Source organism: Xyrauchen texanus, chromosome 20 (genome assembly GCF_025860055.1).
Source record: "Xyrauchen texanus isolate HMW12.3.18 chromosome 20, RBS_HiC_50CHRs, whole genome shotgun sequence".
Classification (NCBI taxonomy): Eukaryota; Metazoa; Chordata; class Actinopteri; order Cypriniformes; family Catostomidae; genus Xyrauchen; species Xyrauchen texanus.
Genome location: NC_068295.1, coordinates 35356043 through 35375073, shown reverse-complemented (window position 1 = coordinate 35375073; position 19031 = coordinate 35356043). Strand labels below are relative to the sequence as shown.

Genomic DNA, 19031 nt, shown 5'->3' with positions numbered 1-19031 from the left:
GAGAATCAGGACGCTGAGGTCCGTTCACCAGCTGAAGGGTCAAGCGGCGGCGGAGTGATGTTCGCGGAGCACTGCAGGGGAGCGGAGAGTCTTCTGCTGCCGTGAAGATTCCGATCCGCTGACTATTGTGAATCGACGGCGAAGGTAGAGGGCTTCGAGACAAGAGGTAATCGCTGTCTTGAAGGAAGAAATTCTGAGGAAATGGTGTCTGTGCACCTGTTTTATAGCGGTCAGTTCGCGCCGAAACGAGCGGTCAGTTTCGCACCAAAACAGGCTGGCTCAAACACCATAGCCAATATTAGAATATTGGCGTTATTGTAGAGAGGTTTCAAGTAGGTCGTGTATGAAAGCACTCCCCATATGCATTAGTAATGCAATGTCAAGTGGACTGAAGTCGTAAGGGAACAGAACATTTCATCCAAGTGCTCATTTTGAAGTGAGATTTCATTGTGTATGTTTTGTTTCAAATGTGATGTGTTTGTACATTATCATTTGAACAGTGAGGATTTATCCTAGGTTGTGTTTACATTGAGAATCCATACAAGTGTTTTTTTCATTTTTGAGGTAACATTTAGGATTTGTTATTTTGTTAGTGAAAAGATTAGAACTTTTACATTGAAGGTGAAGATTGTGTTCTATTGGGTTTAAAAGAAAACACAAAGACTGTAATTTAACTTTTATTAGTTTTTTATTTAATTGATTATTCAGAATAGAATAATACTTAATTTAAGAAAATAGAATATTTAAAGGAAAATAAATATTGTTGTAATTTTGTACTTATCTACAGTGTATCTTTTGTTGAGAGCAGTCAGGGAGTAGGGGCGTCTCACCTACTTTATTAGTCGGGGAGGGAGGAGTATATTAGACTGTGTCTCACATATACTTTTACACTTCAGGAAGCCACTGTATGACATTACACTACCCGAAGCCTACCCTTTCCGGTCTGTAGTGTCACTTCACAATAAGGTAGGACACAACATACATACATTCAGTGTGTAACAAGACTAAAAGCACTGAAAGCGGGGACTAAGATCCTTTCGTTATTCAGTCTTCCAGGGCAGCACTAACAAATTTCCCCTGCAAGACGGGCTAAATACCCCGTTACAAGTAGTAAAAGCCGAGTGACTAATTACTCTGGCACTGCAGAAAAATTATGTCCTGACATTTTGACAATGCAGATTGGTGGATGGCACATGCCACATAATAATTAATACATTAATATTAGGATTATATCTCCTGATCAAACAAGTAAAGGTATAGAACAAACATCAGCAATATATCTAGCATTTTGTGTGCAGGGAGTTTCCTAAATTATTATTTTTTTTTTCATGAATGGGGTTTTTGTGGCACATTCCGCATAACGCGGCAGCTTCATTTCACGGCCGGCCCGCCGGGAAAAGTCCCGGTTCTCCAAATGGCCAGTCTGCGCCTGCCTCGACCAATCATATTATAGAGAAGCCGGGCTTTCGGGTGGGACAAAAATATATTGATTGAAAGCCCAATATCCAGTAGGCAATCGGATGCAGATCCAATGCAAATGAAGCTCCAATAGACTCCCAAAGAAGCACATTATGTGTTTAGAGCCTCTCATCCATTCTTTTGCGCCATTTCAATTTGAATGGTGCAGTAAAGACATCTGCCATAGACTCCCAATGAAGTACACTTTCAATGGTCTTCTGTTGACATGTTAATTTAGAAAAAAGCGTATTGTGTTACTTGAATGAACAACATGATAGTGATGTGATTTTTTGCACTTTTATTCACTTATATATTGAAATGTACGGAAGCATATTGCATTCACTTGAGAAAAAAAAATCTACTCTGTTTTTCTGAATTAACGACTTAATTATCTCAGAATTACAAGACAATTTTTCATGGAAAAAAGTTTTTGCTCTTTTTCTGAATTAATGAGTTAATTATCTCAGAATTACGAGATAATTTTTCATGGAAAAAAAGTTTTTGTTCTGTTTTTCTGAATTAATGAGATCCCTCAAAATCCTGCCAGGAGCTCTATTTTAGCTGGATTGAATGGAAGTAAACATGTCCCGCCTTTCAAGTTTAATCCGGTTTTATTTTACTTTGGGTCTGAGACATTGGGAGATACTACGGAGCCCCGAGTGACCTGTGCAAAAAAAAAAATCTAAGAGACTTTCGCGTGCACGAGAAACTATCGCGTCATGCGCGTTACAGTTTCCGGTGTGTGCACTATAGCTCTTTTCCGATTAGCGTCATTGCCATCATTCATTTACTCAAAGATACTGAGAGCATGGATGCATGAATTTATAGAGATATATTTTAAACTTGGCCTTCAATACAAAGACATTACTGTCTATGACATTTGTAATACTGTCATGGCTGAGACACGCTTTGATCTTCCAAAGGACACTAATCAAGCAATAGACTTGTACTTGCATTTAACACGAGAACTACCGAATTCTAGAACTACTAGAATGGCCATAGTGGTCATTCTGACCGTTCATACTAGACTGGACCAAATGTCATGTCATATTTACATTCGAAACTTCTATTGAGGTTTTAGAATGAAGCTTCTAATGTCTGTCGTCATATTTTATATCGTCATCACCCTAAAAATGTATTGAATACAATACAATAATATGGATCAAATGGAGCTAAGCTTAACGCAGATAGTCCTACATAATACTGATCTTTTTTGTAATATATAATAGTGCTAGACTATACAAATACATAGGCCTATATATATTATATATTAGCTGCTAGACTGCCCCGGAAGGTGCGTGCATCGCTTTGTGTACAGCAAGTTTTTTCCACCACAGTGAAAATGTTTTCGAAAGTCTAAACGCCAACAAACATGGATTGAGGTGAATATTTCATTAGATAAAAACATGTTGTGAATTTTGGAAATTATTACATCTATCCTTTTTCAAAACATGTTGACTTTTGGACTTTACAACGCTCTGGATTTATTGGAAATTGGAAACAATCCTATGCAGCCACCACTGGAATCAAAATCCATGAATAAATGAATCTGTTATAATAAACACCAGGACACGAAATTTTAATTCTAATGAATGTGAAAATGTATTAGTTCATCGACAACCACAGAACTTGCTATTGTAGCTAATTACAGATACAAATTTGATTATTTATATTAAATTATTCTCTTTGTAAAATAAAAACAAATCAATACAATAGCTTATAAAAACATCACCAATGTGTATTTCAATGCATAGTAAAAACCTTAGACATGTATGAAACACATATAGGCCTAACCCAAAATGGCCAAAGCAGTTAATAAAGAATATGAACATTCGCTAAACTGTGGGAAAACTGATTTAGAAAGCAATATTTGTTTTACTGTGAGCAAAAATATCATGCTGTAAAACTATAATGAAAATAGTATGCTGTAAAATCATTATGAACGAATTCTCCTAAAAGTGGGCTCACTTGAACAAAAAAAGGGGGACCCCTTTTAGGAGAATAATTTAATATAAATAATCAAATTTGTATCTGTAATTAGCTACAATAGCAAGTTCTGTGGTTGTCGATGAACTAATACATTTTCACATTCATTAGAATTAAAATTTCGTGTCCTGGTGTTTATTATAACAGATTCATTTATTCATGGATTTTGATTCCAGTGGCGGCTGCATAGGATTGTTTCCAATTTCCAATAACTCCAGAGCGTTGTAAAGTCCAAAAGTCAACATGTTTTGAAAAAGGATAGATGTAATAATTTCCAAAATTCACAACATGTTTTTATCTAATGAAATATTCCACTCAATTCATGTTTGTTGGTGTTTAGACTTTCAAAACCATTTTCACTGTGGTGGAAAAACTTGCTGTACACAAAGCGAGGCACGCACCTTCCAGGGCAGTCTAGCAGCTAATATATAATATATATAGGCCTATGTATTTGTATAGTCTAGCACTATTATATATTACAAAAAAGATCGTATTATGTAGGACTATCTGCGTTAGCATGCTCCATTTGATCCATATTATTGTATTGTATTCAATACATTTTTAGGGTGATGACGCCATAAAATATGACGACAGACATTAGAAGCTTCATTCTAAAACCTCAATAGAAGTTTCGAATGTAAATATGACATGACATTTGGTCCAGTCTTGTATGAACGGTCAGAATGACCACTATGGCCATTCTAGTAGTTCTAGAATTCCGGTAGTTCTCGTGTTAAATGCAAGTACAATCTATTGCTTGATTAGTGTCCTTTGGAAGATCAAAGCGTGTCTCAGCCATGACAGTATTACAAATGTCATAGACAGTAATGTCTTTGTATTGAAGGCCAAGTTTAAAATATATCTCTATAAATTCATGCGCATCCATGCTCTCAGTATCTTTGAGTAAATGAATGATGGCAATGACGCAATCGGAAAAGAGCTATAGTGCACACACCGGAAACTGTAAAGGTGCGTACACACTGCCAGCGACATCGTGCGCGACAGCGACTCAATACCATTCATTTTCAATGCGAGCACAGCGACTTCCGGCGACACGAGCTGTCGCTACCGTTGGCGCTAGATGTGGGCGTGTCCAGCGACGCGACAAAGTTGAGAAAAGTTCAACTTTGGAGCGACTAACGGAAGCAACAGCCAATAGGAGAGAAGACGGGAGAGCTCACGTGATCCTTTCTCTCTCTCTCTCAGCTCCTGCAGTAACGGAAAGATGGATGAAAGGCTAATTCTTGCTGTTAGAAATTTTCCAGTGCTCTATGATATGTCTCTTCCCACGTACAAGGACATTTTTAAGAGAAATACTGCGTGAAAAGGTGTATCTGAGATCGCGGGGATTTTATGGACCCAGACAGACCGGCGTTTGCATTTTCGCCACAGATAAACAGCCGCTATGGCAAACAGCACGCCTTGATTCTCATTCATCTTTGATATAAAGCATGTTATGTACTGATTCCATTTCTATTTAGTCTTTTCCCTCCAAAATGTTTGTTTTTAGTGGCAAGAAAAGAGATTCGCTGTCAACAGCAATTCACGGCATCCGTGAATGTCATTTATAAACGTTACTAGGCAACCAGTAGTGGGAACACCCACTAGCGACTTCACCGCCAGCCACTGGCGACCTGCAGCGATAAAGTCGCTGGCAGTGTGTACACACCTTAACGCGTGCACACGCGATAGTTTCTCATGCGCACGCGAAAGTCTCTTAGATTTTTTTTTTGCACAGGTCACTTCGGGGGCTCCGTAGTATCTCCCAATGTCTCAGACCCAAAGTAAAATAAAACCGGATTAAACTTGAAAGGCGGGACATGTTTACTTCCATGCAATCCAGCTAAAATAGAGCTCCTGGCAGGATTTTGAGGGATCTCATTAATTCAGAAAAACAGAACAAAATATTTTTTTAATGAAAAATTATCTCGTAATTCTGAGATAATTAACTCATTAATTCAGAAAAACAGAGCAAAAACTTTATTCCATGAAAAATTATCTCGTAATTCTGAGATAATTAACTCATTAATTCAGAAAAACAGAGTAGATTTTTTTTTCTCAAGTGAATGCAATACGCTTCTGTAGAAATGCACAACGTGTTATATGTCAAATATGTTGTACATTAGTTAAACTAATCATTGATGCATATCTTATGAAATTTTAGGGGCAGCTATGCCTCCTGTTTAATCTAAAAGGGATAGTTCACCCAAAAATGAAAATTCTCTTATTGCCATCCCAAATGTGTTTAACTTTGTTTCCTCTGCTGAATACAAACAAAGAATGTTTAGAAGAGTATCTCAGCACTGTAGGTGCATTCAATTCAAGAGAATGGTATACATTTGAAGGTCCGAAATGCATATAAAGGCAGCATAAAAGTAATCCATAAGACTCTAGTGGTTAAATCTGTATCTTAAGATGTGATATAATAGGTGTGGGTGAGAAAAAGATCACTAGTTATGTACTTGATTACCGTGAATCTCCACTTTCACATTCTTCTTCTTTTTTTTTTGGTAATTGGCAAATATTGTCCATATTGCCACCTACTGGGCAGTGAGGGAAATTTATAGTAAAAAGGACCCTGTTTCTCACACACACTTATCACTTCTGAAGGTATAGAATTAACAACTGGAGTCATATGGATTACTTATATGCTGCCTTTATGTGACTTTTGGAGCATTAAACTCCTGGCCACCATTAACTTGCACTGTATGGACCTACAGCTCTGATAAAAAATCTTAAATTGTGTTCTGCAGAAGAAAGAAAGTCATACACATCTGGGATGGCATGAGGGTGAGTAAATGATGAGAGAATTTTCATTTTTGGGTGAAACTATCCCTTTAAATCAATCTCTACTGATTTGTACACATGTGTGATTGTAGTTGGTACAAACCTGGTCAGCCATAGTCCAAAATGAACTCTTTGCCACACTTGCTGATAGAGTGGAACAGTCTTGTTCCAGAAGTCAAAATTAAATGTATTTTCTCTATAGAGAAATACATTTTTAGCATATACATTTTTAGACAGACCTACTGTGAGTTCAGAGGTTATTAAGTGATTGTACAAATAATTATGATTTCAATTACAACATTTGAAATACTTCATTTGTTTTTTTCCTCATAAAATATGTTAAGTAGACAGTCTTTGTCTTTTTTCTCCAAATTTTCAAACATGTTTTTGCTTCAAATCAACATTGTGGTTCATCTTGGAGTTGGTTGAATTGAGGGTCAGGGTTAAGCATCTGTAGTTAACCCCTGCTGGAAATTGCTGCAACTACACAATTATTTGGGCAAAAAGAATGTTTCTCCTTTGATGACCATTCAAAAGTTGCTGTGTATTCTGAAAAAAATATTATACTTTGTAAACATATAATTCTCAAATATTATATTTTAGTAGATGCTATACCAGTGCCCATTTTTGGAGGGGTTTTGAAAGTGTGAAATTGACTTTTTACATAGTGTAAATTACATATTTCTCCTTTTTGTGTGCTTGCATTGCATCGTTCCATTCTTTCTTCATGTTTGTCTTTGCTTTTCTTTTACTGTCGGTCTTGTTCTCATTTTGTATTCCTCTCTGTCCCATTGTCTCTGCTCACTGTTATTACCTCTATTTTCTAAAGTGCTCATCTCCCCCTCTGAAGGTTACAGCATGCATTCAGCCTCAAGGACTCTCCCTGCCTGGAAGTCATCCAGGTCCTCCTGCCTCACCAAGAAGCCAATCACCATCTTATTTCAGCCTCGTTCCATGTGTATACAGCAACATTTAGGCCAGAAACATACGTGAACCTGTGGCCAACGCATTGCGCATGGTCCCGTTGTTAATGTGCATTCTTGCGTTACTGTGGCGGTAACAAAACTCAGTTACCTGCACGTCTGTGCCTTTAATCTCCTGAGACCAGAGCGTGACTGCTGTGTGTATTTTCAATTTCCCTTTTTGATTTGTAACTAGTAGCAACTAATAAACACGCAAAAATAAATAAATAACAAAATAAAAACATTTTCTAGAGCAAATTGTTTCCTAAAAATGATGTCTACATATGTCGACAGTGGGGCTAAATTGTGAAATTTGAAATAATACCAAGCTATTGAAAGTCAAACGGTTTATCGTGTTTTCAGGACTGTTGGTTATTTATATAAACTGTTGGTTATTAAGTAATGACCAGCATCATCCAATCACTACCAATTATGTTAAAATATAATAACACATTATACATTCTGAATCTATGTACTGATTGTCCCATTTCGGCCAAACATGTTGAGTGGTCCAAACAACATCTGCTTCCTGAAACTGAACTTTTAATAGGACATTTGGATTGAATGCACTTAGCTACAATTAGAGCTATGGGAAGCTCTCTTGCTCCCTTGCTCCCTATTTAGTGAATGACATAACCTCCAGTGTACTGTCTGTCTGCACTTGTCTCAGAACAGTTCGAAATTAAACTTATTTTCATCCTAACTCCATATAAAGCCTCTGAAAGCAAAATTTTTCAGCTTTTGGATGAGCTTATTGATTCTCAATATGAAAATGCACAGTAAATATAAAGGCATAATAAAATATATATAATGCATTTACTAATGTTAATGAATAGAACCATATTGTACAGTAATAACAAAATCAAATATGACAATTTATATTAAAATGAAGTGAAATTACTCACAGATGTGCTACTGTTGAAAGTTATTCAAAATATCTAATAATTAACAACTTTTGAGGAAATAGTGTCCCAATTTCAGCGTATGTGGACATCATGTTTATCAGTGCGCTGATGCAGGAAAAATTAATAACCTTTTTAAAGTGGCATATCAACTGAAATTAGAGACGCTACTCTTTACACCCAAACAGGTTTAGATTTAAAAACATAGAGGTTTCTTACCAGAGGCACTTATGTTGGCTCTGTGCCTGTAGAAATGCTTCAAGGAATCAGCGTCATGTTGTTGTGTCACCTGACTCCGCCAGAAGTTTAACCGTTAAATAACCGTCTAAAGTGCGAATCCACATGCATGTATGTTGTATTTTGGCTTCGCTATAGGCTATGCAAAATGTAAATGAATTTACACAGTAAAAAATATTGTGTAAATTCATTTACATTTTGCATAGCCTATAGCGAAGCCAAAATACAACATACATGCATGTGGATTCGCACAAGGTTAAACCAGATGTGTTACTATTTAGGTAGCTAGCTATAAATGTAACAGCCATTTAACTACCTTAAACTGGATTGCTAAGAACTGTTGCTCTGTCACGACAGTTGTCGAAATGACAAGTATAACTAATAGTTTAGAAAACCGTTTATACGAATGTCAAGTATAACATAATTATGGCAATGCTGAAAATGCATTGCATACTCGTGTTGAATTATAAATTGCTCTTGTGCAATTCAGTATGAAACAAGCATGAAATTGAGCTTGTGTAGCTAGAAGTGTATTCATGTTCTTGGGTAAAACCTTCAATACTTAAGGGGGCGATAGAATTACCTTCACATGTCTGTTAGATGTAACTTGCTCAGTTAAATTGTCTTCAAACTGTTGCTCTGCAATGACAGTAGTCATTATAAAACCAATGAGGACCCGTTTAGACCCTCATGACTGTGAGAAAAAAGCCTGACATTTTTACACATGTGTTTTAAACTAGATTTTTCACAGATTTCTCATTTTATGATGCCGGACAACCTTATTTGTCAACAACCCATATGCATAAGCACAAATGATATTTAAGAGCTATGACTGAGGCCAATGTTTTCAGGAAATAACGTTTTAAATTTATTTTCTCTCAATGTTATTGCGTAGCTTCAGAAGACTTGGCATTTAGCATACAAGTGTTCAAATGTTTCAATTTTAATGTAAAACAGCAGACATTCTTCAAAATGTGTTTTTGTGTGTGCGTGTGTGTGCGTGTGTGTGCGTGTGTTCGTTCCACAGAAGAAAGAAAATCATATGGCTTTGGAATTACGTTCTTAAAAGTAATTTAGATGACATTGTCAAGGACCCAACCTTTGTGGCACATCCATTTTTCAACTTTCAGTTTTAATTCCAAGAAAAAATGTCTTCTAATCAGGCACAGTTTGGTATTCAGCTCACTATCTTTGCCTGTCCAGTGTCACTTTAAGATGAAATATAGATGAATGTGTTGTTTCCTGATGTACAGGGGGCAGGGATGACAATAACTGACCTTGAGAAAATGTCCAGATTCTCTTGGGCTGCTTATGATTTGGGATGAAAGACAAATTGATTGTCTCCGAGCTCTCAGAATTGTAATTCAGTCGCTGTGTGTCTTTAAAGAGCCCAGTCATTGCTAATGCACAGTGTCCCTGATTTTAAAAGACAGAGTTGTTGATCAGGCTCTCCCAAGAGAATGTCACAATTGAAAAAGGTCACGTGTGTAAAATGAATGGGCTTTTTGCTCATGAATGCTCTGTCAGGAATCAGGAATGCCCTAAGCATCAAAGAATACATCAGCAACATACCATCAAAATTGGTATCTTTACGGAAATATACGGCCTAGTGGAATTTGTCATGTATGGTTTGTTATACTCGTGAATATGTCTGAATTTCAATGGTGTAAACAGAAGCATTCTAGTCCAGATACAGTTTACAGCAAGTGTTGCACTGTCCCCAAAGCAACCATATTTGAATACAAGAAAAATGCATTTAAATAAAACGTTGGCTCCAAGGAGGCTCGACAACCTCAAATGCACTTGCCGGTGAGACTCCATTCTGAGGTTATGACCGTTTTTTTTTCCATCTCTCAGTCTTGAGCTCAACTTTCTTATTGTGTATGTGTTTGGTTTGGATCAATGCTTTTTTTAAATGTCACAAGTTCACTTCCTGGAAATTGGTTTTTATCTCAGAGTGCATTTGGAGTGTTATTTTTGCCCAAAGCGTTACCCTTTAGTCTGAGCCCGGGAGTTGTCAGGAAAACGCAGTGCTCCATTAATGACAATTAGAGGTCATCACGTGTATACGTACACTGTAGCTGTATGGTTTGAATCAGAAAGGTCATCTTACTGATATGCTTTGTATTAGATATGTCTAATGCTACGTTTGTCATGGAATACAAATGTAAAGTCAAAAAAGCACTGCCATGCAACTTAATTGATACTGACCAGCATATCTGAGGTCACAGAGGTCTTTAGAGGATCCTTTATGTAGCTGATGATCAATGCTAATTTCCATTTATGCATGTCTCTATAGGGGTCGATGTGTTGATGTGTCCGCTCCGTTTCACAGCATGTGGCTCTTTATTGTTTGAGCGTGTATTAGAACTGTCCGTTCTGCCAGGAATTTGTGATAAGGCTTAGCTGGTGGCCTATTTACCTGGAGTGAGAAGGTCTTTCTTTTATGTATGTGATAGAAAAATCAACCCAAGTGATTGCTGGGTAAAAATGTACCAGATGAGATTTACATTTTTATGCTGTTGCAGACACCTTAGGCCTGTCAGATAGATTTGCATGAAAAATTAAGATGAAAAGGTTCAGTGCTAAACAAACATAATAACTTTAATTGTAATAATTGGTGTGGGCGTAGGATAGAAGTTGGATTTTATGCATACAAAATATGGTAAAAGTAATATTTTAATTGAATGGGTGTTTTTAAAGGAATAGTTCACCCAAATAAATGCTAATTATGTCATTAGTTTAGACCCTCATGTTGTTCCAAACACACATGCTTAATTTTGTTATTGTTTCCTCACACAAAGCCTCTGCGTGGCTTCAGAAAACTTGGAATACTATATAACTCAGAAGTACATGGTTTTACACAAACATTTTTGTTTTGGAGCGCTCGTGCCCCAAACTTAATTTTAGTGGCACATTAAAAAATGTAGAGGTAATGTCAGATATCATTTTTTTTAAAGACTGTTAACTGTTAATCGCTTACAACACAATATACATATGCACAAGCAAGCATTAGGAATTACTAGAGAATTAAGAAACCAAATATATACTTTATACAAGACAAAAGAAATTAGACATAAATGTTTTCAAGTTTGTTTTTCAGGTAACATTACAGGCAACATCCAACAACATAATTGCAGACTTCACCTTTATTATTATCTGATAAACAAACAAATATCGCTAACCCTTTATACCTTCATTAGCCATTAACCAGCCTGATCTCATACACATTACGTGACTGTGGCAACAGTCATTTCATTTCAACAGGAAACTGCGGTAAAATGCAGAACGGGGCAAGTAAAAGTCAGTTTGCTAAATTTTGGTTACTGTATACCATTGAGCCAAAACAGGTGAAGAGAATAACATTGATCATCTTCTAACAAGGCCTAATGTCAAGGTCTGGGAAGATTTAATGATAAACGAACAATCAGTTCTAATAGTCAACGTGTTGAATGCAGCCGAAATAGGTAGGTGTAAAGACCTGATCAACTTTGACAAGGGACCAATTGTTATGGCCAGAAGACTTGGTGAGTGCCTACCGACAGTGGTCCGTGGAGGGACAGACCACAAACCAGCGACAGGGTGTTGGGCTCCCAAGTCACAGAAAATTGTAATGATGGTTATGTGAGGAATGTGTCACAACACACAGTGCATCGTACTCTGCTGCGTATTGGGCTGCATAACCGCAGGCCATTCAGAGTGCCCATGATGACCCCTGTCCACCATCGAAGGCACCTACAATGGGCAAATGAGCGTCAGAACTGGACCTTGGAGCAGTGGAAGAAGGTCGTCTGGTCTGATGAGTTCTATTTTCATCTACATCATGTGGAAGGCCATAAACATGTGTGGCGTTTTCCTAGGGAAGTGCTGGCACCAGGATGCTCTGTGGTAAGACGATAAGCCGGTGGTGAGAGTGTGATGCTCTCTGCAATGTTCTGCTGGGAAACTCTGTACCCAGCCATTTATGTGGACGTAAATTTGACCGGCCATTTATGTGGACGTAAATTTGACATGTGCAACATACCTAAACATTGTTGTTGACCAGGTACACCCCTCCATGGCAATGGTATTCCCTGATGACAATGGCATCTTTCAGCAGGATAATGTGCCCTGCCCTGTGTAAATCTCACTCCCCTGGCTTTAAGAGGTGCACTAGCGACTGATGCGAGAGGCTGTAGCCTTTAACCTCCTCATTAGTGCTCCCGCCTCCCATACTGGCTGATGCTTGTCAGGCCCGGACTGGCCATCGGGAGCACCGGGACAATTCCCGCTGGCCTGGCGACTAAGTTGGCCTGCTGCCAGCCAGCGTTTTTTTATTTAAATTTTTTTATTATTATTATTTTATATTACTACCTTTACCAGTGATCATTTTTGAATTCGTCATTCAATACAATTATTATTAATATTAATAACAATAAAAAAAAAAAAATCATGAATCTGTTAGTCTTGACTGGCAAGGCTACGATTTGACTTTACGCCTCAGACAAACGGTTAAACAGAACATGCGAGCAGTCCCCGTCTAACGTTACATTTGTGGAGAAATCAAAACAAATGAGTGCACACAGAAAACTCACAGAAGAAATGTACTTGTAACGAGTGCAGATGAAGGCAGACGTGGAGTGAGGATCTATATGCAGTATTACTTTATTTGAAACGGTGAAAACTAAACAGACAAAACCAGAACAAAGGAAATACCCGCAATGGAGAAATAAAACAAAAACACGGTTGAACAGGCAGGATAAACATAGAAAGAGCACGGAAACAGGCGTCCACAAACATCACCGATCGACAAGGGAATGGAGAACAAACAGGGTTTATATACACTGGAGACATGATGATGACAAACTACAATCAGGTGAGCACAATGACACAGGGCTGGCAGTGATGAGGGCCGGGTATCATGGGAAGTGTAGTTTTGGACAAAGACAAGTGAAACCCAGGGCAGACAACAAGGGAATCATGACAAAGCCCCCCCTCAAAGGAGCGGATTCCAGACGCTCCTCAGAAACAAAAAACAATAAGGGAATACTCAAAAAAACTAAAATCTTCCAAGGAGTGAGGGGGGGAGCAAACAGACAGACCAAGGGAGCACAAGGGGCAAACAGACAGACCAAGGAAGCACAAGGGCAAACAGACAGTCCAAAGGGGCACAAGACAGGTGGTCCAAGGGGGCACAGGGAGCAGACAGGCAGTCCAAGGAGGCACAGGGGGCAGACAGGCAGTCCAAGGTGGCCACAAGAGGACTGGATCAGGTGGCCTGGGAGCTGGCCACAGAGCAAAGACAGGTTCAGGAGGCCTGGGAGGCAGCCTCAGGACCACAGCCATGGGGAACTCCGAGGGCGGAGCCGAGGTAGGCGGAGCCGTGGACTGCTCAGGAGACCACGTCGTAGAAGGCTCCGGAAGCGGAGCTGAGGGAGGCGATGACTCAGAAGGCGAAGTTGAGGGAGCCACTGGAGGCAGAGCCAAGGGAGGCTAAGGAGGTGGAACTGAAGGTGGTTCTGGAGGCTCAGGAGGCAGAGCTGAGGGAGGCCCTGGAGGCTCAGGAGGTGGAGCTGAGGGAGGCTCAGGAGGTGGAACTGAAGGAGGCTCAGGAGGTGGAGCTGAGGGAGGTTCTGGAGGCTCAGGAGGCGGAGCTGAGGGAGGCCCTGGAGGCGGAGCCAAGGGAGGCGGAACCATGGAAAGCCCTGGGGGCTCAGGAGGAGGCAGGGAGGCTCTGGAGGCTGGGCGAGGAGGCTCTGGAGGCTGGGCGAGGAGGCTGCCATAGGAGACTTTAGAGGAGACCTGGAAGGCTCTGGAGGTGGGCAGGAGGTGGCCCTGGGAGGCTTCAGAGGGAGACCTGGAGGCTCTGAAGGCAGAGCCAGGGAGGCTCGAGGATGCTCTAGAGGGGAGCCCTAGGAGGCTCTGAGAGTCTCTGGGAGCAGAGCCGTAGGAGTCTCGGGAGGCAGAGCCGTAGGAGGCTCGGAGTCTCTGGGAGAAGAGCTGTAGGAGGCTCGGGAGGCAGCTGAGGAGGCTCTGGAGTCTCTGGGAGCAGAGCTCGAGAGAGTCTTGAGAGGCAGAGCCATGGAGGCTAGAGTCTCTGGGAGAAGAGCCGTAGAAGGTTCGGGAGGCTCAGGATGCTCGGGGGCGGAGCCCTGGAAGGCTCAGGAGGCGGAGCCCTGTGTGGCTCGAGAGGCGGAGCCCTGGGTGGCTCGAGAGGTGGAGCCCTGGGTGGCTCGAGAGGCGGAGCCCTGGAAGGCTCGAGAAACTTGAGAGGCGGAGCCCTGTTAGGCTCGGGAGGCAGAGCCCTGGAAAGCTCAGGAGGCTCGAGGGGAGCTGGCCCTTGGACGGTCATGGCTACTGGCGCTGGCTCTTGGACGGTCATGGCTACTGGCGCTGGCTCTGGGACGGTCGAGGCTACAGGCGCTGGCTCACTGACGGTCGAGGCTACAGGCGCTGGCTCACTGACCGGTCGAGGCTACAGCGCTGGCTCACTGGCCGGTCGAGGCTGCAGGCATTGGCTGGCTGGCCGTGGTTGGTGGGCTCAGGCTGCTGAGCAGAGGCTGGCTTGGCTCCTGCTCGCTGACCATGGCATGAAGCTGGCAGCTCAGGCTCATTGACTCAAGGCAGGTGTGGGGCTTGGCTTGCTGGCAGGTGGAGCAGGCGCAGACAGGATGAGCCATGGGCGACTGGAGGGTCACTCACTGTGGCAGGAGAGGCAGGATCCTCCTCCTCGACACCGCACAGTGGTATGGCGAGCCACATGCCAGCAGCGTCTTCTCCACAAAATCGCGGAGCGTCCAGCTCGCCGTCGCCGGTGTGCAACCGGCTCCGGCGAACCGCCAGGCCGCCCGATGAGTAACACCACCCAGTGGATGGATGTCAGGGAAGTCGTGGCACTCGAACCATGTCCAGGAAGTCCCGTGAGACGTGTGAGTCCTCCACGGGCGGCTTCATTGCCTCAAATCTAGGAGGCGCAGCTTGCCTGAAGAACCGCTAGATCCATTGTGGGTCGATCGTTCTGTTACGAGTGCAGATGAAGGCAGACGTGGAGTGAGGATCTATATGCAGTTTTACTTTATTTGAAACGGTGAAAACTAAACAGACAAAACCAGAACAAAGGAAATACCCGCAATGGGGAAATAAAACAAAAACACGGAAAACATTGAAAGGTTGAACAGGCAGGATAAACATAGAAAGAGCACGGAAACAGGCATCCACAAACATCACCGATCGACAAGGGAATGGAGAACAAACAGGGTTTATATACACTGGACACATGATGATGACAAACTACAATCAGGTGAGCACAATGACACAGGGCTGGCAGTGATGAGGGCCGGGGATCATGGGAAGTGTAGTTTTGGACAAAGACAAGTGAAACCCAGGGCAGACAACAAGGGAATCGTGACAGTACTGAGGTAAAAATTCTAATTGTTTTTTTTTTTATTTATAACATATGATTTAGTTTAACATAACACAACTAAGGGAGCTGTTTTGCTGAATATTATCACGACTGAAAATGTTACATTGAATTTATTGTTCAATAAACAAGTAGCGTAGTTAATATTTATTATTAAGTTACTTACATTTTAGACACAAACCATATTAACTGTTTTTGTTCTATTTCACCGACTAAAATAGTTCCAAAGGAAAGCTACAGCAGTGTTTTGTTACTGAATGATTCAGCGTTTTGAACGAATCTTTTGTATGAATAACTCACTAATTAAGACGGTCACTTGCCGCCACCTATTGGCGGTTTAGTTTAATGTTTAAGTATTGCATTTTTTTTATATTCAAACATTTATTTAAAACATCAATCTCATAACATTATTTATTGCAGTTGTAATTGTAGTGCACAGGATGTTATGTGCAGACCCATTTTGGACTGCTTTACTTCTAGGTTGGTTGTTTATGTTTTTATGTTATGGTCATACTGTGAAATAAATGCAAGGTTGTCCGTGTTTCTAAATTTTATTTGGGTGCATAGGATGGCCTGGATGGGTGTAGGATTTCCCGGCCTGAAATTGTGTCCCAGTCCGGCCCTGATGCTGGTTCAAATTCTGCTCATAACAGGTCTATCAGGACAGGTTACACAAACCATAATGTTTTCATAATGTTTTGGCTCATCAGTGTACTATAGTTAAGTTCATTCTATGAGACTAGGTTGCCATTAACAAACATTAAGTCTATATAATTCTTAATGGATTAGAAGTTCAAGAACATTCAAATATGCATGAATATGTATTAATCAAACTTTCATGATATTTACTATTCACTATAAAACGATTTTACCATATTGATAGTTTGTTTTAATCTGTTTAGCATTGTATAATGCATTAACTCTTGTTAATGTTACTCCTCATTATAATTAAGTGTTAACAATATATTTTCTATGACGTGCATATAAAGTAAATCACATTCTTCATTGTAGATGTATATTTTTGACAGTAAATAATGACAGTACTTGAATATTTGTGTGAACTATCGCTTTAAATACCCACTAACATAAATTGTATTAAGCTTTGGAGAGAATGATCAAAATCTAGGTCTTTGGCCATATGCAGATAAGGAATTCAGGGACAATATTTCAGAAATAAAACTAATGCTCAAGGGAATTGTTCAGTTTAGAAATGATTCACAATGTATGATATCTTTATAATTTCCCTGCAGTCTCTAAACAATGGTGTTTTACCTTTATCTTTCCTCTGTTCTCTTTGTGATACAAGCTTTTTGTAAGAGCCTTACAGTGATTGGCATGTTTATTCTTTCTACAATCCTGCCAGTCTGACATGTTGCCTATATGCCAGCTTGATTACCTGAATTTGCAAAGGGTTGGTGACTGCAAAGTTTGAGCCTTTCTCTCCTCAGAATTGAGACAAAAATGAAAGACAGCAAAATGAAAAGATCCTCTCATAATGTGCTTTTGAGACTGAAACACCATACAATTACAATTCATATCACTGTCACAGTAGACAGTTTTACAGACAGTCATCTTTTGTGTGAACACTTCTTGTTCTGACATAAGGTATAGAGATATACTGTAAGTCTGTGTTCAAATAAAAATCAAGAAAAAATGTCTTGAAACTTCTGTTAAAATAATTTTATTAAATTATGTTTTATTAAATACCCATCCACTGGATGGGTATGTCTGACAAACTCATACAGGCCTATTGAATCAAGTTAAAATTGGTTCCCTGTCTGTCGCTCACTTCGATGTTGTGTCGAAGAAGCAACACTAGGGCTCTCTCTTGAGAGCCTCGCGCATCTCTGAACTTGAGAAAAGGCCAATGAGAAATTGGAAGACAGAATTTGCATGTCCCGCCCCCGGACGTACGGGTATAAAGGGAGGGAAATGCGTCTGTTCATTCAGACATTTTCTTCGGATCCGACAGGTTGTGTGAGCAGCGAGCTGCGATTCACAAAACTGTTCACCTCATCTCTAAGAGCTGATGCTGTTGGATCTACGGCGCATATCAGCGGCTTTCTCCTTCTCTGCACGGCAGTGCAGCTTTGCCCCTGGGCGCTTCGACAGCACTGTCTAAAAGAGAATATTGTGCAAGAATTTGATTCTCTAAAAGAGCAATATACAGCGGTGTTGAACGTCTTTTTCAGAACGTGTTTTTATAAAGATGCCCAGCCGCCCCTGTGTAGTTCCTGGATGCAGTCGAGTTCTCTCTGCTCCTGATGGTCACAGGCGCTGCCTCGTGTCTCTAGGCTGCAATAACACCGAGGCAGCATTTGACAGGGCTGTGATCTCCCGAGCGGAGCACGGTTCATGTGGTTCTGCCCCCATCGAGCTCTGCTCGCCGCTCTGAGCTGGACTTGCAGAAAAGGCAGCTTGACCCAACTCGACCTCAACAGCTCTTGTCTGACCACCACATCCAATGGGCTGGCTGTCATTCTGGAGACAGATGTGACCAGCCCATGCGACTCTGACGGGTGAGCAGGTAGATGGCTTAAGGCACTTGTGCGTGTGTTTTTATGTGTAATAATTAGTCTAGCCAAAATATAATTTAAGTGTCAAGTCACTTCACTCGGGAAGGCTAAGATCACACCTGTTTACATCTTAAGACATAACCTTATGTGTTTACATTAAGGCCCTAAACATACTGTACACAAACACTTCTAGTTAAGCAAGTTTGATTTTGTGCATTGTTGCATTCTGAAAAGTGTCAGGGTGCAAATATGTGTTGCATTCTCAGCATTAACACAAAGGGTGATTTATTAGACATTAATGTGAACTGTCCACTTTTAAATTAGATTAAATTCAACTTTATTGTCATTGTGCAGAGTACAAGTTCAGAGCAAATCAAATGCAGTTAGGATCTAACCAGAAGTTTTATATATATATATATTTATATATACAGTAATAGTTCAAGAGGTAGAGACCAACTCAGTGCAAATAACAGGAATGTAAATAGATATGATGCATTTTACAGATATGTGTGAATGGATGATGACCATTAGAGTATATATGGCATCATGTGTAAATAGTGCAAAATGTGCAAAAAGGGATTGAGATTGAGAATGAGGTATAAAATGGCATTTAGCACTGTAGTGCAAATTACATGGAACATATCTAAACAATTAAATGCAAGACAGTCCATGGTTGGGGTGTGAGGTGTCTTTGATGGTATTTCATGCCCTTTGTAGGCAGCGTTTGTGGTAGATATCTTTAATAGAGGGTAACTGGGTAGTGATATATTGGGCTGTTTTCACC

General features: G+C 40.4%; 1 pseudogene; it reads left to right on the top strand.

Annotated features, from left to right (window-relative positions):
- LOC127660587 (E3 ubiquitin-protein ligase parkin-like) overlaps positions 1-19031 on the top strand; it is a 126114-nt pseudogene that overhangs the window by 34350 nt on the left and 72733 nt on the right.